This window comes from Amphiura filiformis, chromosome 10 (assembly GCF_039555335.1).
Source record: "Amphiura filiformis chromosome 10, Afil_fr2py, whole genome shotgun sequence".
In the NCBI taxonomy this organism is placed as follows: Eukaryota; Metazoa; Echinodermata; class Ophiuroidea; order Amphilepidida; family Amphiuridae; genus Amphiura; species Amphiura filiformis.
This window is the reverse complement of record NC_092637.1, coordinates 61558038-61584603: the sequence shown is the minus strand read 5'-3', so window position 1 is coordinate 61584603 and position 26566 is coordinate 61558038. Positions and strand designations below refer to the sequence as shown.

General features: G+C 35.0%; 1 protein-coding gene across 2 annotated transcripts in view; it reads left to right on the top strand.

Annotated features, from left to right (window-relative positions):
* The first annotated feature begins 441 nt into the window (after positions 1–441).
* The window catches only part of LOC140163122 (uncharacterized), a 127237-nt gene continuing 101112 nt past the window's right edge, over positions 442–26566 (top strand). For both annotated transcript variants that reach the window (XM_072186498.1, XM_072186497.1), the window contains exon 1: positions 442–584. The gene's annotated coding sequence lies outside the window, so the exon portion shown is untranslated. The remainder of the gene's footprint in view (positions 585–26566) is intronic.

Genomic DNA, 26566 nt, shown 5'->3' with positions numbered 1-26566 from the left:
GAGGGGGAAGGGATTGTTTACAGTCTATTTTTCAGAGTTTTTGTCACAGTTCCCCCATACTAGAAAACCATCGACATGCGCGTATTACTTGGGGGGCTTTGGGGCGCCAGCAGGGGGCGGCCAAAACGAAGGGGCGGCGGAAGAAGAAGGGGCGGCAAAATTAAATAGTAAAGAAAAAAGGGCGGAAAAAATTTGAAAAGTATTAGAAAATGTTTTTTTAGTTTTTCTTCACTTTTTCAAACCACCGAAAAAAAAATTGGGTCAACCTTTTCGGGCTGTTGAGGAAGGGGCGGCAAAATTGAATTTTCTTCAGCCCCCCTGGGTTGGAGCGACCACGGTACGCCACTGATCGAGCACCTAAGCTATAAGCTTCATATATCAGTGTTTCCAATATCAGTGGCGTACGTGTGCTAACTCAAACTGGCGGTGTGATGGCCTTGAACTTCGCTCTAGCATCGCTTTAACAATACGCATGTTTTATTTTTATCTGGGTTTTTCCCATTCTCAACAGCGGCCATATTTTCTTCCTTTGTTCAGAAAAATCTGACAAATCAACATATTTGTAACAAGTATCGTTAAATAAGGTGAGCTTTTACGTTTATAATATATTTGGATAGTATGTGTAATTATAGTGTTTATTGTTATCGTGCCATACATATAAACAAATACTGCGGTATTAGGCAACCAGTATCAATAAATAAGGTGAGTTGATCGTTTATAGGTATACATCCATGACATCATCTGAACGCTCAGTATAATTGTATTATTTGTAATAAATCATTATACTGATGAAGTGATTGAGGCATACAAATAGTATAAAAGGGAACCCCTAGCTTTTAAATTCATGAACACTGCTGGTGTACATGTAGGTTACAATGAATCCTGCTTTTTGAGCACCGGATAAAGCATTTGATTATCTTCATAAATTACAAATTATTTAAATTAAATTCCATTGTCATTATGTCACAATGTTACATCAAGATTTAAAATATACTATCGTTTATATTTGATTTGAAACTTATGGTAACATCTTTGACAACAAACATTAAGAAAATCATATTTACATCAAAGGACACTTTATACTGAATTCGAAGATACCACATTAATGAAGTTGGTATGCTTAAGTTATATGCTAAATACGGTATAAACAAAGACCCAGAGCATGGTTTGCTTTCTTCTGAAGATAACACACAGCACTATATGTAACCAATTGACATCTGTGGTGTCTATTGAGATAACACAGCAAATGTAACAATGGGACATGTGCTCTTTACTAATGATAATACACAATAAATATAGTCATGGTGCAGGTCTGTGGTGCAGGTGTGCTATATAGCTCTACTGACGATAACACCCATGAAATCTACATTGATCAGGTGTGCAATAATACTGACAGCAAATGTAGCCATGGGGCTACTGAATATAACACACAGCAAATGTAGCCATGGGGCATGTGTGATATCTACTTAAAATAACACACATCAAATGTAGCCATGGGGCATGTGTGCTATCTACTTAAAATAACACACATCAAATGTAGCCATGGGGCATGTGTGATATCTACTGAAGATAGCACACAGCAAATGTAACCATGGGGCAGGTGTGCTATCTACTGAAGATAACACACAGCAAATGTAGCCATGGGGCAGGTGTGCTATCTACTGAATATAACACACAGCAAATGTAGCCATGGGGCATGTGTGATATCTACTTAAAATAACACACATCAAATGTAGCCATGGGGCATGTGTGCTATCTACTTAAAATAACACACAGCAAATGTAGCCATGGGGCATGTGTGCTATCTACTGAAGATAACACACAGCAAATGTAGTCATGGGACAGGTGTGCTATCTACTGAAGATAACACACAGCAAATATAGTCATGGGACAGGTGTGCTATCTACTGAAGATAACACACAGCAAATGTAGTCATGGGACAGGTGTGCTATCTACTGAAGATAACACACAGCAAATGTAGTCATGGGACAGGTGTGCTATCTACTGAAGATAACACACAGCAAATGTAGTCATGGGACAGGTGTGCTATCTACTGAAGATAACACACAGCAAATGTAGCCATGGGATAAGTGTGCTATCTCCTGAAGATAACACACAGCAAATGTAGCCATGGGATAGGTGTGCTATCTACTGAAGATAACACACAGCAAATGTAGCCATGGGACAGGTGTGCTTTCTACTGAAGATAACACAAAGCAAATGTAGCCATGGGACAGGTGTCATGTTATCAATTTTTAAGGTTTTTACATATCTTAAATAAGAGATATTTTGCTCCACAACGCTGTTTTCCCCAATGAAATCGGACATTCCTAAGCGAAGATATTGAGTTTGTAAGTTATGGTATTATAAAATTCGAAATTGAGATATCGGCCTTTAAATATATTATTGACAATGTTGAGAGTAGGAATTACCTTGAAAAATGTCTCAAAAAATACAAGATGCCAGTTATATTCTGGTCTGAAACTATCAGACAATATTTTTAACATTAATAACATCACAAATTTGCAACAAACCCAAATTGTGAAAAAATCACCCGCGGGCAGATTTTTGGCTATTTCTCCATTTACGATCCTGCCCAAAAGTGTCTGCTTTTGACATGACGCGTCACAAATGTGAAACAAGGTCAAAATTGATTAAATTTTGGCAGCAAAATGATTTCTAATCATTAATTCTTTTGATAGGAATGCTGTAGTATATTGATTTTGGTATCAAAATATTCATTAGTTAATGCAGATTACCAAAATATGCATATCTCAATTTTGATATTTCCCGCAATGCGCCTCATTTACTCATATTGGGTCACATTATTATCAAAATAATAGTTACCATATATTTCATTCATAATTTGCTTGTCAGGTCAATACATACGCGCTGTTGGTCTAATGAGTTTTGCCTCATTATCATTGTCATTATTTTTTAATAACCATTATACACCTTTACACATGTTTTGGTTTATACATTTTATTTTAAAATCACAATTAGCGTATTTTTGATTTAATATTCTTTGAATTAATTATTATAGTGATTAGAATGTTTACTTTAGCTATATTTATTTGTTTATTAGTTTGTTTGTTATTAAATATATCTTTCTTTCTGCGTGTTACAGTGAGAATCTGTGAATTTTAAGGATCCAGTCAAGACTTATGGTTCACAACCATGGCAACCACAGAGCATCCAGGCGAATCTGAGAGAGAGGTAACTTCAATTTTAATGTTACGTAAGCTTTTGAGGTTCATCATAAATAAACTAATACTGCGATAGAGAAGAGACCGCGAGAAAGAGAGATAGAGAGACTCCGATTTGAATGTTTAAACAGTTATTTAGTGGTGATTACCGAATTACAATATTTAGAGTTTTTTTGTTTTTTTTGTTTGTTTTTTTGTTTTTTGAGACAGGACGTATTTCGCTCATTTGTTTCTTATAGGAAAAAGGCTCACAAAAGAGCATTGCCTTGTTATTTTGAAATTTTTATTTTCAAAATGATTGATTAAATAAGATCAAGAACCAGTTTCCCTAAAATATATAAAATCTCAGTTAGAAGTAAAACTACTGTAGGCCCATATTGATTTGTTATTGCAGGAAAATAATAATCCATAACAAATATTTCCAAACGGAAAGAACGCAACAAGTTTCAAAAAGTCCCCATCCCGATTTGCTCCCAATATGATTAGCAGCAGCAAAAAAGTTACTCTTTTTGTTTCCTTCTAAAGGTTGAATGTGCTCAATTATAAATATAACAACTTTTAGGTGTTCTTTATCAGTCGTTTTTTTTTTTTGCAACTTGCTGGTCACAGTAACCATGGTAACCACATTACTCTAATTTGACAAATCCCCGAAGCTTACACTTTATATGGATACGCATAATTGTCCTTCACAACTTAATAGGTTAATGTCATTTAATTGACACATTTGAAAAACAACATATCAATAATATATAATTATGTCTGTCTGATTCTGACATGATCTTTAATATTCGTACTTGCGCCAAGCATAGGCAGAATAGGCTGGAATTTTATCAAGCATATTGTAGAATTGACTGGAATTCCGAGCCCAAGAGACATCTGGATTTCCGTTACCCTCTATACGGGGTGCATGTTTTATCTGGAATAGCCCATTGAATGATGTACTTATGCACATGTGTTTTTTTTTCTCTTCAGACTTCTTCTACCATTCATGCCTTTGATTTCGGTCAGTGGGTAAGAAAAAAGTTAAAATGTTTCTAATTATAACAACGTGATGCACTATCGTATTTTTATATAGATGGATAAGAATTTCAATATTCATTAACATACGTGAACAATTTAACATAAGTCATTTCATAAACTAATACAGAGATAGAGGAGATATAGGAAGAGAGATAGACTGACACTCATTTAGCATTACTAAAGTCCATCGGGTTTATGAGATAAACTTGTTTTCTTGCTTCCTGTATATAAGGTAGAGCAATTCAGAGCAATTTTACCGCATAACACATTACATTTTTGAATTAACCTTTTTAACAAAAACACATTAATCGGGTTGCAAATTGAATTCCTTTTGAAAACCCTCTTTTCTTTCAATGTATTTTCTTTCCAACAGGGATGTCAATTGTCAACCCAATTGTCTTTTTGTTAAAAAAGGGAATTTATAATATAATAATGTGTTTTATATTTGGATTAGAAAGCACAAAAAATAGACAAACAAATTAATAACAAGAAACAAAACGGAAATGGTTCACATAAAATTGAAATTTCTTTATCATGATGTGTATTTCATAATGATTTTCACTACCAAGTTATCCGTTTGCAACCCGTTTTCTTAATCATGCACGATATTAGTGACAAAAAAAAGCTATTTAAATTGCGCATAGAATAATATATACGTTTAATAGGCATGATATTTTGCTGACTGTACAGGACAATCAATACCCATTAAAAACCCATCATTTTCAATTCTTTAATCTATAGTATCATTTAAATTGGTGTGTTTGTTTTTAGATCTAACCTTTACGTACTTTTAGCTTTCTTAGGAATTTTACATTTTAAAATGTGATCTTCTTTATTGAAATTACACAATATCTTACAAAAGTGGGTGTTTTTTTAATATCGCAGAAACGATCTCTGTTTTGAAATACACAACTATCAATGTTCAACATGAAATGATTTCTAAACGCTATATAGTTATTTTCACTATGTCGCGGTTTTAACTTCCAATAGAAATGGCGATAATAATGGATTATTTATGATGTTTACAAAGTGATCCTTGTGTGGAATAAAGTATTTTGCCCAGCTTTCAGTGGAATACAGGTGTCCCATAAAAGCGAGTGCCAACGAATGTTGTGATTTTTTACAATGTGTTACCTCCAAATATTCAGTTTTCACATTACATTTCATTACATTACATTATATTACATACATTACATTACATTACATTACTTACATTACATTACATTACATAAACATTACATACATTACATTACATTACATACATTACATTACATTACATAAACATTACATACATTACATTACATACATTACATTACATTACATTACATACATTACATTACATTACATTACATTACATTACATTACATTACATTACATCATTTGCCAAAAAAAATAAACAAAAAACAGAGCTCGTTGATAAAACAGAGTAGATGATATGATGTAACAATGGTTATTGACCGTACAGCCTGAATGGGCATGTAAAATACATCACTCAATTGAGACTTTTGAAGCCTTACGCGCGTATCGTTGGCCATGCCTATCAGTATTCGAGTGGGCCCGGTCGAGTGGGATTTTTCTTTGTCGACCGGGCTAAATCCGCACGACCGAGCGTCTTAACCAATCACGAAATGAGCCCACTCGGTCGTAATGTTTTCCATCCTTGTGTGGAATAAAGTATTTTGCCCAGCTTTCAGTGGAATACAGGTGTCCCATAAAAGCGAGTGCCAACGAATATTGTGATTTTTTACAATGTGTTACCTCCAAATATTCAGTTTTCACATTACATTTCATTACATTACATTACATTACATTACATTACATACATTACATTACATTACATTACAATACTTACATTACATTACATTACTTACATTACATTACATTACTTACATTACATTACATTACATTACATTACATTACATACATTACATTACATTACATAAATATTACATACATTACATTACATTACATTACATTACATTACATACATTACATTACATTACATTACATACATTACATTACACCATTTGCTAAAAAATAAACAAAAAACAGAGCTCGTTGATAAAACAGAGTAGATGATATGATGTAACAATGGTTATTGACCGTACAGCCTGAATGGGCATGTAAAATACATCACTCAATTGAGACTTTTGAAGCCTTACGCGCGTATCGTTGGCCATGCCTATCAATATTCGAGTGGGCCCGGTCGAGTGGGATTTTTCTTGGTCGACCGGGCTAAATCCGCACGACCGAGCGTCTTAACCAATCACGAAATGAGCCCACTCGGTCGTAATGTTTTCCATCCTTGTGTGGAATAAAGTATTTTGCCCAGCTTTCAGTGGAATACAGGTGTCCCATAAAAGCGAGTGCCATTACATTACATTTCATTACATTACATTACATTACATTACATTACATTACATACATTACATTACATTACATTACATTACTTACATTACATTACATTACTTACATTACATTACATTACATTACATTACATTACATTACATAAACATTACATACATTACATTACATACATTACATTACATTACATAAACATTACATACATTGCATTACATACATTACATTACATTACATTACATTACATTACATTACATTACATTACATTACATACATTACATTACATCATTTGCCAAAAAAAATAAACAAAAAACAGAGCTCGTTGATAAAACAGAGTAGATGATATGATGTAACAATGGTTATTGACCGTACAGCCTGAATGGGCATGTAAAATATAGGGTGGTGCGTTTAAACATGGCCTGGCTCCTATCATGTTTAGTATACTCTAGCATTTTACGTGAAGGCAGCAGACTAGGGGCAATTACTTTGTGCATAAACAGGATTATAGCCTCCACAGTGCAAGTTGAATCATGAAAATTGGTGAAGTTTTTCAGATTTTACAGCGATTTTAGTGAATTGTGATACCGGAAGTATCTACTGCATGTTGGAGGGATTTAAAGTGATAGGATATTATGTAAACAATGGCCTGCAAAAAAAGGTAAACAATCGTCTAAAACTGAGCGAAATCGGGTAATTGAGTTACGTATGAAAGCTACAGTATTACTGAAGTGGCTAGAAGCTAGAAATCGTTCAACATTGTGGGTAAAGAACATTTGGGCGAATCGACATTGAAAAACTTTGAAGAATAAAAACGCCAGAAAAAAATCAAGAATTTTAACATGGCAGCCTCCACAGTGCAAGTTGAATCGTGTAAATTTGTCAAGTTTTTCAGATTTTACAGCAATTTGAGTGAAATGTGATAAGTTTATAAGCAGGTAAATAAAATCTAAATGAAATTCGTCGGTCGCAACACATAGTGGCGTATAGCCATTTTCCAAATTTCCGTTTCACATAGTGGCGTATAGGTTAAGAGCTAGCTAATATCCTATAATAGTTATTCCTTGTTAACTATTAAATATACAGTTTAATGGTTTGAACCTTAAAGTTTAATTTTAAATGGAATTGGGCCACTGAGAGATAACAGTGGAGGAGTATCGACTCCATTAGTAGTAGCGTATCCTTCAAAAACGTTTTGCTCGGACACGTATTTTGTCCTTCACGTACGCCACTATGTGTTGCGACCGACGAATTATTGTGTTTTGATGGTTATTATTGTTTATTATTGTTTACAATTTACAATATAAAATATGACAGGCCATGTTTCAACGCACCACCCTATACATCACTCAACTGAGACTTTTGAAGCCTTACGCGCGTATCGTTGGCCATTCCTATCAGTATTCGAGTGGGCCCGGTCGAGTGGGATTTTTCTTGGTCGACCGGGGCTAAATCCGCACGACCGAGCGTCTTAACCAATCACGAAATGAGCCCACTCGGTCGTAATGTTTTCCATTCGGTCAAGATTATCGACTCGGTGAATTTCCATGCGACCGGACTTTTGACCAGCCCACAGAGCATGGAGGCTGTGAAAGATCCACGTGGAAAGAGTATGATAATGTTGTTGGCTATCTGGTATAACAGTTAGTAGCCACGCCATTAATGTTCTGGAACATGAATTCCATATTGGTAATCCAAGTAAAATAATGTTGTAATGCATAACATTCAAAATACTGCTTTTGCCTAATTGTCGGACATCCTCTGTGTTATTTTCTAATATTAAAATTTAATCATGCCTTGTGTATGAACGCTTTACTGCAAGCAGCGCTCAATGGTCACTTTAATAGTATACGCACATGGTCTATGCATTCATATGAGGCATGTGTATTTTTCTTTGCCTGGTAAATGGTAAACAGAACTAGCAGCCCGGTCGTATCGGAAACCAGTACATCCTGTACTCTACGACCGGGCTAATCACGTGGTCAGGCCACGCCTCTTATCCCGGTCGAATGAAACATAGGCTGAAAATGGGCGGTCCGATTTAGTGAGTATGTCGTTCGAGTGGAATAAAATAAGAACGAGTGGGTTATTTGCGCTGATTGGTTAAAATAGCCAGTCACTCGCATTTTAACCGGACGACCGAGAAATTTCCCGGTCGACTGGGCCCAGGCGGCGGATGACATGGTCGAGCCGGCAACTCGTGAAACCGCCCGGCCGTATGGCATTTTCCATATACTCGGTTAGTTTTGTGGGGTTCATTATCGAACCCCAACGGTTTTAGCTTGTATTTATATTATTTATCAACATAGGCCTATTTGTTTGTGATATTTCAAAATTTCAAAATAATCCCATTCAATTACACGGTTGACGATGAAAATTTACTGAATTTAGGGAATGCACGTCATACACCACCTGACTGGGCCCATTCGAATTCTGATAGCTATGGCTTACGATACGCGCGTCCATCAGTGGCTCAATTTGTATAATTTTTATCAATATCAAACCTTTTTGGCTAAGAGTGAAACATGCATCTACAAAGAATTTTCTGAAAACTATTCGGTTCTCAAGTTGAGTGATAGCCTGGAAATACGTCAAAAATGCAAATTCTTGTGTCAAGATTTTTACCAATAACTCAAAAACTAACAAACTATTAACATTTGAATGTAATCTTTGATATTAGTACAACTATTCGGTATCCACGTTGAGTGATATGTAAAATGTCAAAAAATGTAAATTCTCGTTTTTATTTATTTGACCATTCACTCGACAATATCAATGTCGTTTTAACATTCTCAGACAATTTCCTACACGATTCATATAAACACAGCCAAATTAAATAATCTCCACTAGTTCCATCCCCATTTAATCAGAGTCTGAGGAGTTTATGGCAAAATAATTCATATACTAATTTTCTATACACTTTCCTTCGAAAGGTTGATACCAAATTTGATATCAAAAGTTTAATCATCGTGAGCATAGACACCGTTGTTTGGAAATTCGTGCAATTTTAAAAATGACATAGGGAATTGTATCACGTAGCGGAGCTAGCGTGAGTGCCAAGAATTACGTCGCCTGAATACGCCGTAGAAGTGACGTCATAATCGGATTAACTACCATAGCAATAGATGAATACAATTTTTGAATAGATCGCTCTGCACTACAAGCAGATTGCACTAATCACCTGTGTATGTCAGCAAACATAGATTGAATACAATAACGCGCTTTTCAAAGATACTTATCTTACAGGTGCGAGTAATCATGCTTTCTTTGACATCTATGGTTCAATGCATCTGCAATGCGTGATCGTTGTAGTGCAGGGCGGTATAGTCAAAATTGTATTCATCTATTGCTATGGTAGTTAATCCGATTAACTACGTCACTTCTACGGCGTATAGGCCAGCAGGTTAAAGGTTTACCCATGCATGTCAAAATGCAACTCAAATACCCCGCTCTTTCAATTGTGCACAGGCAAGTGCACAATGATTCCTGTACGGGTTGCTTCAGGCCACATAATAAGCTGATACCATGCATGCATTGTCTTTTGCGTGGTCAATTCGTAATTGTCATTTTAAAATTGCACGAATTGCCAAACAACGGCTGCTATGCTCACGATGATTAAACTTTTGATATCAAATTTGGTATCAACCTTCGAAGGAAAGTGTATAGAAAATTATTATATAAATTATTTTGCCATAAACTCATCAGACTCTGATTAAATGGGGATGGAGACTTTTTAATTTGGATGTGTTTATCTCTTTGTTACAAAAATATTCTGAATCTTGAAAAAGATGTGTATTGGGAAGAAGTAAAGGATGGCACTTTATTGCCGAAATTCGATAGTTTGCTAAGTTTTGTGATCATGCAAATTTGCCAGCCAAAGATTCGTAGGTCGGAAACAGATGCTGCCATAGACCATCAGTTCCACCACCACATAACGGAATAATGAACTTGTTTGGATATTGGAGTTTTGGCATCTTTTATGATGAGCTGCAAATTTTTAAACATATTATAAATTTTCTATTTCTTCATTTATTGAAGAAGGAACGATTTGACGAGGTAAAATACACATTAAGAAGTATTTCATCAGATTCTATTCCAGTGATGGTGATGTAATTTTTAAATGTAAATAATTCGTCGCTGTTTTGGCATACTGTCATATGACGATTTTTGGGCAAAATGAATTATATAAACTTTCAAAATCTATGAATGAAACTCTATATATTCACAAAGTTTTGAGACCTAAATGTAATTAGTTGAGATATGGCACTAATTAGTATGATACGGCATGGTTTTTATGTACCACCCTCCCCAGAATTATAAGTACCGGTCAATGCCCATTTTTAAATGGGCATTGACCGATTTAAATGGGTAAGAATGTTTTTAGATCTAACCTTAACGTACATTTATCTTTCTTTGGAATTTCAGATTTTATATAAATTTTACAGTGAAACTATACCTTAAAAAAGTGTTTTTTTTTTAGTTTTGCAAAAACGATCTCTATCATATTCAACGCCAAATGATTTTGAAACATTGTGCAGTTATTATGTGTTTTGTGTTTTCCAAAATTCCAAAATGTAGATAACAAATAATTTTTGTTGTTGCTTATAAACAGTTACTAATCCTTGTGTGGAATAAAGGATCACAAGTTTGCTCAGCCTTCAGTAAAATACGGGTGTCTTATAAAAGATGATTTTTACAATGTCTTGTCACTAACCATTTAGACTATGCCATAGTCTATTTTGATAAATAAAAGCATGTTATTAATGTTAATCATGATGAAAGCATTCAGTTGAACTCGAAATTATACTGATATTTATTACATCAAAATATATACTAGTATAAAATTGTTATGAAAAAGTTTATATAATTATATTAGTGACAGTAAAAGTAAAGTGTACGTTGGCTTATATTATTGAATGCAACATATCATAATGTCATAATGTCATATCATAATATATTGGCACTTCACTGAACAATTCTGATTTTAAAATCTGCCAGTTTATTAATCGCGAAATTCCAGGTTAAAAATGAGCTAACAAACAGTGGGTGTAGGGTGACTGAAAAGATCAGATGTGAAAATCTATCAATTGTGCTCTTTCAATTGTGCACAGGCAAGTGCACAATGATTCCTGTACGGGTTGCTTCAGGCCACATAATAAGCTGATACCATGCATGCATTGTCTTTTGCGTGGTCAATTCGTAATTGTCACTTTTAAAATTGCACGAATTGCCAAACAACGGCTGCTATGCTCACGATGATTAAACTTTTGATATCAAATTTGGTATCAACCTTCGAAGGAAAGTGTATAGAAAATTATTATATAAATTATTTTGCCATAAACTCATCAGACTCTGATTAAATGGGGATGGAGACTTTTTAATTTGGATGTGTTTATCTCTTGTTACAAAAATATTCTGAATCTTGAAAAAGATGTGCATTAGGAAGAACTAAAGGATGACACTTTATTGCAGAAATTCTATAGTTTGCTAAGTTTTGTGATCATGCAAATTTGCCAGCCAAAGATTCGTAGGTCGGAATCAGACGCTGCCATAGATCATCAGTTCCACCACCACATAACGGAATAATAAACTTGTATGAATACTGGAGTTTTGGCATCTTTTAAGATGAGCTGCAAATTTTTAAACCTATTATAAATTTTCTGTTTCTTCATTTATTGCAGCTGAAACTACATCTTGAAGAGGTAAGATACACATTAAGAAGTATTTCATCAGATTCTATTCCAGTGATGGTGATGTAATTTTTAAATGTAAATAATTCGTCGCTGTTTTGGCATACTGTCATATGACGATTTTTGGGCAAAATGAGTTATATAAACTTTCAAAATCTATGAATGAAACTCTATATATTCACAAAGTTTTGAGACCTAAATGTAATTATTTGAGATATGGCACTAATTAGTATGATACGGCATGGTTTTTATGTACTACCCCCTCCCCCGAAATCTTCGTTCTGTGATTTGGCATACAGTCGTATCATAATCGTATCATGATACGTCGCCATAGGTCACCGTGTAACTGCAGTTGCCTACTGTTTTGACATACTGTCGTATCACATGGCGTATCATAATTAATACATACAGTGACATAGGTTGTCAAATTGTGCATTATTTTGGCATACTGTCGCATGAGTTTACAGATTAATTACTTCTAATTAGTGAATGAATAAAAAGTTTGTATTATATTGAGAACAAAGACAGATATATTATTGATTATATTCTTTGAAAATAATAAACATATTTTACTTTGGTGCTCTCCGGTGGGTCTCCAAAAATGGAAAAAACTTTAAATGGGATTTTCTCAAAACTGCATACGACAGTTTGCCAAAACAGCAACGAATTGTATGTAAATCACAATTGTTTTTGTCCGCAATTTTCTTCATGAATTAATAATATACTTGGTAGGGTATGTTAAGATGCCCTAAGAACTTGTTTGGATATTGGTGTTTGGGCATCTTTTATGATGAGCTGCACATTTTCAAACATATTATAACATTTCTATTTCTTCATTTATTGCAGATGATGAGACAACATGAAGAGGTAAGATACACATTAAGAAGTATTTCATCAGATTCTATTCCAGTGATGGTGATGTAATTTTAAATATAAATAATTGTACCTCAGTGTAATCGACCAAAATTAAGGCATCTTGTATGTAAATGCATACTATAATCTGCTGAATTATGGTGTCCCAGAAGTATAAGTACCGGTCAATGCCCATTTTTTTTCTAATTTTTAAAACTATGAATATCATTTAAATTTAAATCGGTAAGAATGTGTTTAGATGTAACCTTAACGTACCTTTATCTTTCTTTGGAATTTCAGATTTTATATAAATTTTACAGTGAAACTATACCTTAAAAAAGTGGGTTTTTTTAGTTTCGCAAAAACGATCTCTACCATATTCAACGCCAAATGATTTTGAAACATTGTGCAGTTATTATGTGTTTTGTGTTTTCCAAAATTCCAAAATGTAGATAACAAATAATTTTTGTTGTTGCTTATAAACAGTTACTAATCCTTGTGTGGAATAAAGGGTCACAAGTTTGCTCAGCCTTCAGTAAAATACGGGTGTCTTATAAAAGATGGTTCCAACGAATGCTGCGATTTTTACAATGTCTTGTCACTAACCATTCAGTGTTTACAGATGTGAAGTCCACGTGTTTTAGCTATCATTTGCAACAAAAATAAAATAAAACAAACAAAACAAGCAAAAAATTCATTTGATAAAATGGTTTTAAAGATATTATGATATCTATTTTTTTAAGAATGTCAAAAATGTCAACAATTTGATAGAACTATTCGGTTCTCAAGTTGATTGATATGGAAAAAATGTCAAAAAATATAAATTTCCGTTTCTATTATTTTGACCAGTAACCATGGTAACAACTTACAAACTACCAATGTCAAAAAGGCTGCTGCTGCTATATTAGGCCAAAAAAAATTGTTGTGTTGCCCTACCCTAAATCCTGAAAAATCAGGGTCGCAATTTTTTTTTTTTTTTTTGGAATGATGATTTTTACAGATTTGTTCAAAAACTCAATGTTTTTCACTTCAAATTAATATTTTATTGTAAGACTAGTCTTTAATTGTTGTCTAACAGGTATCCAGAAGTCAAAATTGACAAATGTCCCTAATTGAACAAGCATTATTTAATGTTTGAGGGATTTTTAAAAACTGAAGGTTTAAAAAAAAATTACCTCTTTAACAAAAACACATTCGATTTGAAAATCTTCTTTACTTTCCTTGTATTTTCTTTCCAATTGTCAACCCGATTGTCTTTTTGTTAAAAAAGTGAATTTCGAGAATATATAATGTGTTTTATATTTGGATTAAAAAGTACAAAAAATAGAAAAACAAATTAATAAAAACGGAAATGGTTCACATAAAATTGACATTTCTTTATCATGATGTGTATTTCATAATGATTTTCACTACCAAGTTATCCGTTTGTAACCCGTTTTCTTAATCATGCACGATATTACATGTAGTGACAAAAAAAAAAAGCTATTTAATTGCGCATAGAATAATACGTTTAATAGGCATGATATTTTGCTAACTGTATAATACAGGGTGTCCAAGAAAAAGAACGAGACACTGAATTAGAAATAACATTGCAAAAGGTACGAGAATAAGTTAGCAGGTTGTGATGGTCTAGTGGCTAAGGCCGTGCCTGAAGTGCGGGAGGTTGGAAGTTCAAACCCTACCGTTGCGTTTGTTTTTTTGTTTTTTTTGTTTTTTGATATTTATGATATTAGTAAACATTTTTCAGGAAGGGTTTCTGATCATTTGAAGCAGAAATAATGAGGTAAAATGAAAGAAAGCATTTTTTTTATCTTGACCGCCGTATGGTGTTCTATTGTAGATAATTAATTAAAGTTACTCTAGACAACGAAACGCTGATTCCAATTATGTGTATGTCTGGGTAGGGCGGGTGTAAGAACGGTGTAAAAATTACAAATAATATTATGCCAAAATATCAGGTTTGAAATACGTAAATTATGGCTGACGCTATCTCATTTTTTAATATGTAGGCCTACACATAAAGAAAAACATTGCAAACGTGTTGCATAGAAATATTTTCAAATGATCATAATACTGACGGGCCTACATACATACACCATGATAGGTCTAACAGAACAAGAGAGAAAAAAAAACCCGAAATGCTGTGGATTCGAACCTTCAACCTCTCGCACTTCAAACCACGGCGTCAACCACTAGACCATCATAACCTGCTGTACCATTCTCGTATCTTTTGCAATCTTATTTCTCATTCAAGGACTCGATCAACAATAATATTTTTTAAACTGCTTTTAAGTTCAGTCAAATGAGGTGATATTACTTTTTATATTGACTTCAATATTGTGTAAGTCAATGCAGTATTTTGCTTGAATAAATAAATATCACTGGAGTCACTGAACTGGACGATTCTGACGATTATTATTCGATATAATGACAAGGCCGGCTGCTATTTTGCTAGTGACACTTGTCACTAGCGGGTCACGCAAGATTGCGACACGGGGCTGTTTTTAGACCGAATAATCAGTCGCAATACAACATCTGTATAGCGACTGAACTGGTTACAATGCTAAAATCCATGGTGGTATTTCACCGTATTTATGTCACTTTTTATTGAATTTGTCTCACCTGCATTTATACGAACCACTCCAAATTGTTGCTTGTATATAATACGAGGTTTGGGTGTACAATCGACGTCAATGCATTCCTTAAAAAACCAATGTGTAGTTACGTTTTCAGCGCAGTTTCTCTCGTCGCATGCTCGAGTATTTACTTTTAAACGGGCATATGAAGCATGCGCGGCTAAGCTGAATTTATACTCCATCGCCGATCAGTACTTGACCAATGAGATACGCGCTTTTTCCAACGCAACAAAGAGTGGTCTACCTCATTGGCCCCCAAAAATCACTATCGCTTAGCGATGTAGTATAAATTTAGTTTTAGCCTAAGTCTTCCGGTCCCGATTTTGAAGCTAGTAAACATAGTGGAACGAAATGGCCATTTCTCATTCGATGACCGTGCGTAGCAGTTGAAGACTAATGGGATGAACCCTAAATGCGGGGTCGGCCATATTTATTTCCGTTGTCCATGCAAACAAGATTCGCGATGAACAGGAAATTTCGAAGGTGAGAGCGCAAGAAATTGGATTTTTTTGCACATTTCAGTGCCCATCCAGAAGCTTGAAGTATTGCGCTCGAGAGATAAGTAAGTTATTATCACATATAGGGTATTGCAGGGAATTATACAAGATTATTTAGGGGTGAAAAATATCAAGTAAAACACATTGTGGCCGTTTGCAAGTTCAGGATGTAAATATCGTCATCCTCGCCGAATACAAAACATAGCGTAATAGTACGGCACTAGCTGTTTTGAGAGTAACTTTCCAACCTACGACTCGATTATTCCACCAATCATTTTCGCTGAAAATTTAATACAAGCTAACGTTAGTTAATATCTATCATTAGAGAAAAGCATACGACCGGCGTTTACTCACTGTTGTAGATATAACCATTTTGGTGATCGTGACATTCAATTTTTCTCATTTTCCCGGCCACTTTGGACATGTTCAAGCTTCTTTATTTTCAATATTATTCATCTTTTACTCGTTTTTGTTCTTTGCACAAATGTTTGATATCATATCCGTGATCATGGTACGCAATTTAAGCAAAAAACGACCCGTGTCTCCCATTTCTGCAGTACGACAGCAACTTAGCTCACTTCCGGTAATTTTTACCGGCGTGACCTCTGCTGTAGTACGTAACGCAATGTTGAAAATCAGGTGGCAAATACGGGTTTTCAGAAAACATCAAAAAAATGGAATACATGAGTCGTTTCTCCCTTCATTTCCATATTGAGCCCAGATATGAAACATGAGTATAAGGCAAAGAATAACGTGTAAAAGTTGAATTATTGTGGAAAAAATGAATGCTTTTGGTGCGCGAAGTAGCCTAAAATATGAAAGAAAATGCATGTCACGATCACTAAAATGGATATATCTACAGCTTTGAGGAAACGCCGGTCTAATGCTTTTTTGTTATGATAAGCATTAATTAACCAGAGCTTGTATTAAAATTTCAGCGAAAATGAGCGGTGGAATAACCTAGTCGTAGGTTGAAAAGTTGCGTTCTTTGAGTCCTCGTGTCGTAAGCGCACGTTGCAAGTGTCACGATGCTTCACGAAAAGGATCCCAGCCGGCGCTGTCTATTATACATGTTATATTGATTAATATAGCAATTAAAAACGTCTATTGTTATATATTTTATAAATGCAAAATACTCTATTGTATATCAAAATATTGTAGTCGTCAAAGAAGATAGTATCATCTCATTTAACTGAAGTACAAGCAGTTTTGAAAAGATTGTTGTTGAGTGAGATCCTTGAACATGTTGAACGAGAAATAAGATGGCAAAAGAATACCCTTTGCCAGAACAAGAGATGCAATGGCTTAGTGGACACAGCGAAGGTGTGCAGTGCAGAAGGTTGAGAGTTCGATTCCCATGTTATCTTATCGATGATGTGGAATTTTTCAGTTCGTTTTTCTTTTCTTTTTTCTCTTCCTTTTGTCTTTAATAATATAGGCCTAATGAATGTCAGATTGAAGCCCCACTTTTTTCATGATTATTTCTTGTTCATGTTTAGGCCTAATCCTACATTCGAGTTGATATCTTTTTTAAAAATGCATTTAAGTTCAGTAGCTTTCAATATGAAATAATCAAATAAAGCATGTCAAACTTAAGTAATTTTTAAAAGTTCAAGAATATATATAGGCCTATCAAATAAAGGAACGTCAACACAGATTTTCACGATTTTTAATTGGACTAGACCCTCCCCTATCGGCAACATATTTTATGAGCTTTTATGCATACATATCAAATCATGAGATGCACGAATTTCAAACCTAATATTTTGGCATATTTGTAATTTTTACACAATGTCCAACTTACACCACAGATTACACCTAATTGGAATCAGCCAAGTTCGTTGTCTAGATAGAGCAACTAACTTTGATGTCTTATTAAGACGAATCCCCCATAGAATACCACAGTTAAGCGGTCAAGATATTAAGTGTTTTCTTTCATTTTTATCTCGCTACTTCTGCTTCAAATCTAACGTGAAAACCTTCCTGACAGTTATTTACTAATATTATAAATATTGTTATAATTTTTGGAATAACAAAACTTCAAATTTGCCCGAAATCGTATATTATGGCTTTAATAAAAATATGAAAAATAAGATTTATAAAAATCCCTTTAAAAAGGGATGTGCTGGGACATGGTTGTTCACATTGAGTAACTTTATATTTCTTTTTAAAAAAAAAGTCAAAATAATTTGAAGTGCAAAGATTCGGTTGGTTCAAACCTCAAAATCAGGCACTTTTTCCCAGATACTGATGATTCAGTTGGATTCCTTACAACAATTCCATTCCAATTTGTATACTTTTATGCTCTTTATGTTGTTACTCCTCCTAAGGTTTACGTTCACTAACTTACAGCCCAATACGAACAATTTTAAAATATGATCCCTAGATGACCTATGACCTCAAAACATTTTCACTCACTTGATGCCCCCTTACACAGATTATTACCACTAGGTAATGTTTGACATTGAAATTTACTTCTACAAAGGAGGGCAATTTCCCCATCGCTTTATCTAAATCAACAATGACCTCATTTGAACACTAAATGACCTTTGACCTCAAATAACTACACTCACGTGTTGTCCCCCTACTCAAATATTATTATCACCAGGTTTGGATGGCATGAGTTGGAACCGACGTTTGCACCTTATAGTATAGATTAATTCATAGCTCTTTTTTTTTTTTTTTTATTTAAGCATACAAAGTAACAAGCAAACTTTCAAGAAATATATTTTTTTAAGTACCAGTATATATTACAGGCCTACACAAACTGAACCCCAAAATAGCACCTTTAAAGCCAAGAAGTGAATGTTTATTGATAATATTCGTAGTAACAAAATCCAATCATTGCGTATGCTCTAATGCTTCATTCTAGTTTTGACATTTGTGTCATCATAAAAATAGACCCAAATAAGTGATGTGTGCATCAATAGCTTTTGATCACCATCTTGTTACCAGGAAATGTACACAGGCCTATCTTATTCCAAGCAGTGATCTTGTTTATTTATTAACACAGGTCTTCCCTCAAATAACTATGCTGCATGTTGCAGGGTCAAACATGTTACATGTAGTTGAAAATTATCCAACATATATTTGATAACAGACCACTATCTACATGAAGAGATTAACTTGATTAAGGAACATGTGTATTCATTGCTCACTCAGCTCAGCAGGTAGCTCTCAACAGAGATACAGGCCATACATGGCAGATACTGAACAACAACAAAGCATGTATGGTACCCAGTGTGTCTGCCCAGAGAACCCATAGCCTGCCAAGCTCAGTGTGCTAGTGAAGAGAACCATCAAAACTTCCTAGTCTAGATTCAGAAATATTATTTTCCTAAAACATATACCTATTTTACCTTAAAATGCAAAATCAACACAATATTTCTGATATCTGCACAGGCCAATTTTAGTATTCATGTTTGATAATTTTTTTGCAATATTTTTACAAGTTTCCGTTTTCTTCATGAATTACTAATAGAAACAACAGAAAACAGAAACCAAACAATAAGTGCTGGGTTGCCACGGCAACCCAGCACAAAAAATATGAGTTAAAATCAAATCAAAAATCAAAGAGAGGTCCTAGCGGGGTTCGAACCAAGATCGACCTTCCAAATACATGTATTTACCACTAAGCCATACCAGAGATACGATAGATTCGGGGACAATAATAACAATGTTATTCCCACTCAGTGGCTCACTCGAGTATTCTATTTCTGGAATGAATTAACACCGTCCAAATAATGTAACACAAACCTTTATGCTGACTTTTAAAATTGTTTGAACGTTGGGAGTATTATTTTCAAGTTAAATAACCAACAATGGACAATTGACAATGAAAGTTTCTTTGCAGGAAAAACATCGGCCGTACAATATATGGCGTGACAATAGTCACGCACAAAGATAAACATTTCAACATGTTCAATATGCGACTAGAAATATACCCCAAACCAAAAATCGTGAAATTTTCAGGCAAGCTAACTTTAGTTATTCTATAACATGACACCCATTTTTGATTCCGGCGCTTTTTCTTGCTTGATGATATGAACATTTTTGTGTTCGTGACATGCAATTTTCCTCATTTTCCGAGCTACTTTGGACATGTTCAAGCTTCTTTTTTTCCATTTAATTCAACTTTTATTTTTTGATTTGATTTGATTTGTTCGGGTTTTGACAACCCTGGATAACCCAAGAAAGCCTCTATTGAAGCTTATTTCCATTGGGGTCCATTTGAACACCGGGGCGGGTTGGGAACAGTCAGGGGTTAACACCCTACTCTTTCCGAAACTGGCTGCGAGATACGTGTACAGGTATGGCTCTCTGTACACGGGACCGACGGCTTAACGTCCCCTCCGAAGGACGGAGTACTTTCATGATTCATTTACCCAATTCTAAATGAACCATGGGAGAGCGGAAGTCTGAATTTAATCTACAGAAGTTGCCAATTAATTTCAGACTTTTTTTCCAAGTCAATAGCCCAGCAAATCGCCACCGCCGGGAATCGAACCCGGGACCTCATGCACTAAAGGCAAGTACCCTAACCATTGCGCCACGCTCTCCCACTTACACATTATTTGTTGCTTTACACAAATGTTTGATATCTTATCTGTGGTCAGGGTACATAAATGGAGCAATATACGACCCGTGTTTTCCATTTCTGGAGCTATTTTGATAAAAAGCGTTTGCCGGCTGAAATTTCAACATTGTGTTACGTAACCCGTGTTCACCAACCCGTATAAATTTTCTGTCGGACAAAAGAGGTCACGAAGTTGCTGTCGTACTGTTGGGAAGTATTTCTTGAGCTGCATATCTCCCCGCATATCTCCTTATCTTGGGTAGGCATCAAACAATTCATAAAAGTATGGTGGATTATTTACGCAGTAACAATATAGTAATCACAATATGTGACGTCCAGTTAAAACCAGACACTTTTGGGCAGGATCGTAACAGGAGAAATGGCCAACTGAGACAGATCCCAAAACATAGCAAACCATTTTTACAGATACATACAAATTCAAAGTGTGGTAACTTGTAAATCAAAGGGACGGTGTTGATTTTATTTTGGATTTGTGATGACACATCTTTGAAAAGGTTGGAAAGTTAATGAGAAAAAGAGCGATGGATGAAAAACATAGCCATTGAAGCAATTATTTTTATTTATTTGAGTTTGAATGATTACCCCTTGATCTCAGAGAAAAATATAGCAAATAACCATGCGCGTATTTTTGGGGGGCTTTGGGGCGCGTGCCCCCGGGTAAAACCGGGGTGCCAAAACGAAGGGGCGGCGGAAGAAGAAGGGGCGTAAAAATGTGCGCAAAAATTTGAAAATGTGTTGCTTTTAGGGCGCTAGCGCTTATAATCCTTTTTTTTTTTTTTTGCTCTGCACTTTTTCAAACCAAAAAAAAAAAAATTGGGTCAACCTTTTCGGGCTGTTGAGGAAGGGCGGCAAAATTGAATTTTCTTCAGCCCCCGGGGCATGCAGGGTAGGCGCGGCCACGGTACGCCACTGATAACCGTTGCGAAAGAAATCTCGGCAATAGTATAAATTATGTTATTAGTCGTCGTCATATTTTCCTTCTCTTTTTAAATCAATATTAACCGTTATCATGGAACGACAGTGGCGTGATCGACGACGCGACGGGATATAAATAAACATAATTTTTCACCAGGTTCGCCGTCGCAAATAATAGAGAGATTGCTATTTCCAAACGTAGGTATCGGACGTACGTTGATCTATTCAAAACCACTCTCTGTATCGAAGCGAGGTCACGTTTTTAGCCAGTTTTGAAGAATTTCCACGTGCGAAATGAACGTAGATACATCGTTGAAAATGCACAAAATGTGTCCATTTTACAATATGTTAAAGACAGGCAATGATAATGAATATACGAAGAAATACTATTATGATCCTTTTTGTTTGTAACAAATCATTATAATAAAGGTACAGCGATGTGTTGAAAATCGACTAAATTCATACGCGATGTCCATACGCAGAGATTGCCCATTGAAATGTGTGCGATACTTTGCGTACAAAAAATGACATTGCGATTTCCCATTTTGGATTCCAACGTAGTATAAAATACGTTGAAATAGAGGGTATGCAATACGACGTCACTCACAACAGAGTCATCCTCATTTAAAGCCATATTATAACATTTGCTGAGGAGGACGCCCTCACTGAATTTTTTAAATTCATTTTTTACACGATTAAATTGTACTTTATTAAACCAATATACCCTGCAAAAATCAAGACTCTAGGTGCTTGTAGTTTTGTCAAAATCAGAGATTTTGAATAAAAGGCTGATTCAGCCATTTATTATTACGATGGAATCGTTAGTCGAACGCATACACGATGTTCATAACACACAGTATGTACGCGGCGTGGGCGACGGTGATATACACAACAAAGGGTCGTACCACAACATGACCGAAGGAGTGGTATGTATTGGCGACACGTGCGCTGGTAGTAAATTCCAATTTTCTTTGCTTTGCCGTAGTTGTTCGGCTCAAAAATAAAAGGGATATATCTGACAGTAAAAGCTAACATTTTATGGCAAAGAAATGCTAATCTATTTTTTTGAAAATGTTATAATATTGCTTTAAATAAAATTCTGTCCTCCATAAGGTACCACGTGAAAATTCGCATGATAATACAATAAAATGTGTGATAGATATAATCAATGGTTGTGGAATCGATGTGGAGACCTGTCCCTCTGTCATCTTAAGTTATCTTAGAACTGTCCTCCAGCATGGCTGCAATTTCAATTGTTATACCGTTCCGGTTGGTTTATTGCATACACTCTATATGCTGATTTTACCTCATGTCGAAGTTCATGCAACGCGCCCAATTTTTAGGACGAAAAAGTCTCATTTTGAAAGTAAGGTCATGATATATGGATGTAGTGATCTTTAATCTACCAAAATATATGTTTTTGGCAACTATAATATTTGGTGAGCACAAAAAAACAATTAAGTTTAATCAGCAGGTTAAGTCAAAATTTTACTCAAAATCAAAAGCGGCCTGTTTGAATTAGTAGCCTGCACTTACTGTTAATTTTTCAATCACTATGCCCTCTATCGACCTAGATTAGATCAAATATTATAGTCTTTATTCCAGCCGACTTGTTCTCCTTCGTGACGTATGAGCCGAGACTAGCAATATTTAACACCGTATTAACGTACGTAAAAACGTACGTGAAAACGTACGTTCCATGTGCTGCGTTTGGAACATCGCAATCTCTCTATCTAATAAAGGAGACAAGCCCGGTTCGATTCCCGGGCGGGATCACTTTTTGCTTGTCTCCTTTATTATTTGCGACGACGAACCTGATGAAAAATTATGTTTATTTATTAACCGTTATATTGAGATAATAATACACATAAAATATGCTAGTCTCCATTATTTATTTACAGAATGTATTTCAAAAGCATTCCTAAAAATGTAATTTTCAACTATGCGTATAGGTGGCGATGGAAGAATTGCTTGGTGTGTATAAACGTTATTGACTAGTTCCAGATTGATACAAAATGCATGACTACTTTCAAAGTGAACGTTTTATGTTTATTATTATTTATTTCTTTTTTTTCTTCTTTTTTTTATAGTTTTATCAGCTCGTAATCGGCGGGAAATATTAGTTGCATAGTTGCGCTAAAAGTCGATCGATTGAAATCAGCACAATTCAGAGATACGCCTTTTTGCTATGAAATTAATTTTCTCGGTCAAATATAAAGCAATTTTTTTCTTCAGTAATGTCAGTTAAAAACATAGTGCTTGAATATCCCTTTTAAAAAATCCTGGTGTTAAAATTAGGCATGAAATTGTGTCTTTTACTAGTGTAAGATTTTTGATTTTTATAGGCCTTAACTTCGCCCGCGAGCTTTTTTCGGTTTTTTTTAACGTTTCAAACTAATATAGTTCGCTAAAGAAAGATATTTCCCACCTCTGTAAGGCACATCGTGTGGGTCTATATATTATTATAGTTTTGTCAGAATATCCGTTTTGATTCACCTTTTTTTGCTTGCGACTGCCAGAATTTCCAACCAGTACTTCATTTCTAATATCACCAGCAGAAATAATCGATATTTCTATTGTTGCTTGCAAAATCATCCATCCATGGGTACATTCGCGAGTTGGTTTTGACAAAGATTCTAAAAAAAACTATGACATAGCCTTTTTGATATGATGTGCTTTAAAAAGGTAGGAAATAACTTTCGTTAGCGACTTATGCTACTTTGAAAAGCAAACGTTGACCCAAAAAAAGTTGAAGCCTGTTAAAATCGACAATCTTGCACAAGAAGCCTAAATTTCACACCTAAGTTTAACATCAGGGTTTGAAAACAATATACAGTACCAAGCTGCGTAGTTTTCTTCTGGCATTTACCGAAGAAATGAAAATTATTGCTTTACATTTGACCGAGAAAATTAACTATGAAGTGAAAAGGTGCAACTATAAAAACTGTTGCTAATTTCAACACCGAATTCGATCGTATCAAGCCCCTATATAAGTGACTGAGTGGGTCTTGTTTAACAATAGCCATCGTCTGATTAGCGTTCTACGTGGTTATAAGCTGATCAATGTGTATTACATCTTATTTCATTCGATTCCGTCTCTTTTTCCTTTTCATTTTTTTTCGTTGATGATAAAAACCTGCATTGATGCCGTATGTGTAGTTTATTTCTGACATGTAGTATACGGATCGATATTTTTATGAATCAATTTTTTAATCACAGAATTATGTTTATCATTATTTGTTTTAGATTGGTCGTGACGATCTTCGCCAAGCCCTTTCTGTAATACGATCAACTCTCAATGAAGCCAACCCAACTCTTTCCGATAATCTGCAACTTGGTGACATTTTGAGGCAGATGAAATCCCAAGGTGCATTGACTCAGGGAGATGTTATTACCATCAGCAGCCAAACAACACCAGCAGAACAAGTTGACAAACTGATTGACTTGTTGACCCGTAAACCAGCGTCATCATATTTTACCTTTATGGACATCTTGAAAGAAGAACGCCCTGATCTGTACAGAATGATCAAAGTCATAGAGAGTAAGTGCTCAATAGTTGTTATTTTTGTTGAACCATGAAATGTGTGATGTGCCCTGAGTAATTTAATTTAATTATTTAACTTTGTTTACAAGCTGAAAGTAATTCATGAGTTGGGAAACCCCCTTGAAGTGATGTAATGTGAAAGGTTATGTGTATAATTAATCTTGGGAAATCCCAAGATTGCAACAATCTGTTGTGAAAATGTGATTGAAGTAATGGTTTATTAATGGATGATGGGTTTTGCATGAGTACTGGTATAAATAGCTGAAGGCTTGAGTTTGGACTTTACAGAATGTCATGAGAGATGGTAAACCCCACATGTGTGTGATGGTCTTCGTGCTTCAAAAAAGAAGTACATTTTAACCAGTTTATATAGCCAATAATTGAGCTATTTTAATACAGCAACGAAGGAGATTGCGAGCACACAAATGTGCTCTTCCTCATCAAAGGATTAAAGTTCTTCTGTCGAATTGCTGGAGTTTGCTGGGTTTGTGAAGGCCACGCATCTGTCAAAAACAACGGAGCTGTGTTAAAGAAACATGTTCCCTAGAAAAAGAGCGATTGGTGAAAGAAACACCATTTTTGGATATTAAGCAGCGCAAGGAGATATATTTTGGAGAAAGCAGCGCAAGAAGATAAGTAATAGGAGAAAGCAGCATCATTTTCGTGTGAGGATTTCATACGAAATGATATTTATAAACGCAAGTGTACACTGGACTTCGCTGATTGTCCTCCTCTTCAGTCATAACGCTATGTCCAGAACATTGCAAGAACTCTAGGATCACCAACAAGAAAACCGCTGATAGAATAAAACTGATTGTGTGATTTTATTGTATATGCAATATTGTTGTTATTATATGATCCAATCATACTTTGTTTTCAATTAAAGACTTTGATTTTGTTAGCTTAATCAAACAGTGTATTTGTGTTGTGCATTCGTGTGAGCTCGGGTAAAAGGTGATTTTGGCCTTGAGTCAGTACGACTCGTAACAAATGGTATCAGCCTATATTAGTTTATCTTACTTTTATATCTCGAAATGCCACAAAGGTATGATCCTCCAAGTGGTGTCAAATTAAAGAAAAAAAAAGTAAGAAATATAATTTTTAAAAAAATCCCACCCGGGGTCGGCACTCAACATGAGACCCGGGTCAATATTCATATGGGTCCTTTTCGTATCTCAAAATGCAAGAAGGTATGAACCCCCGAATGGTGTCAAATGAAAGAGAACAAAGAAAAGAATGTATTAAAATTAT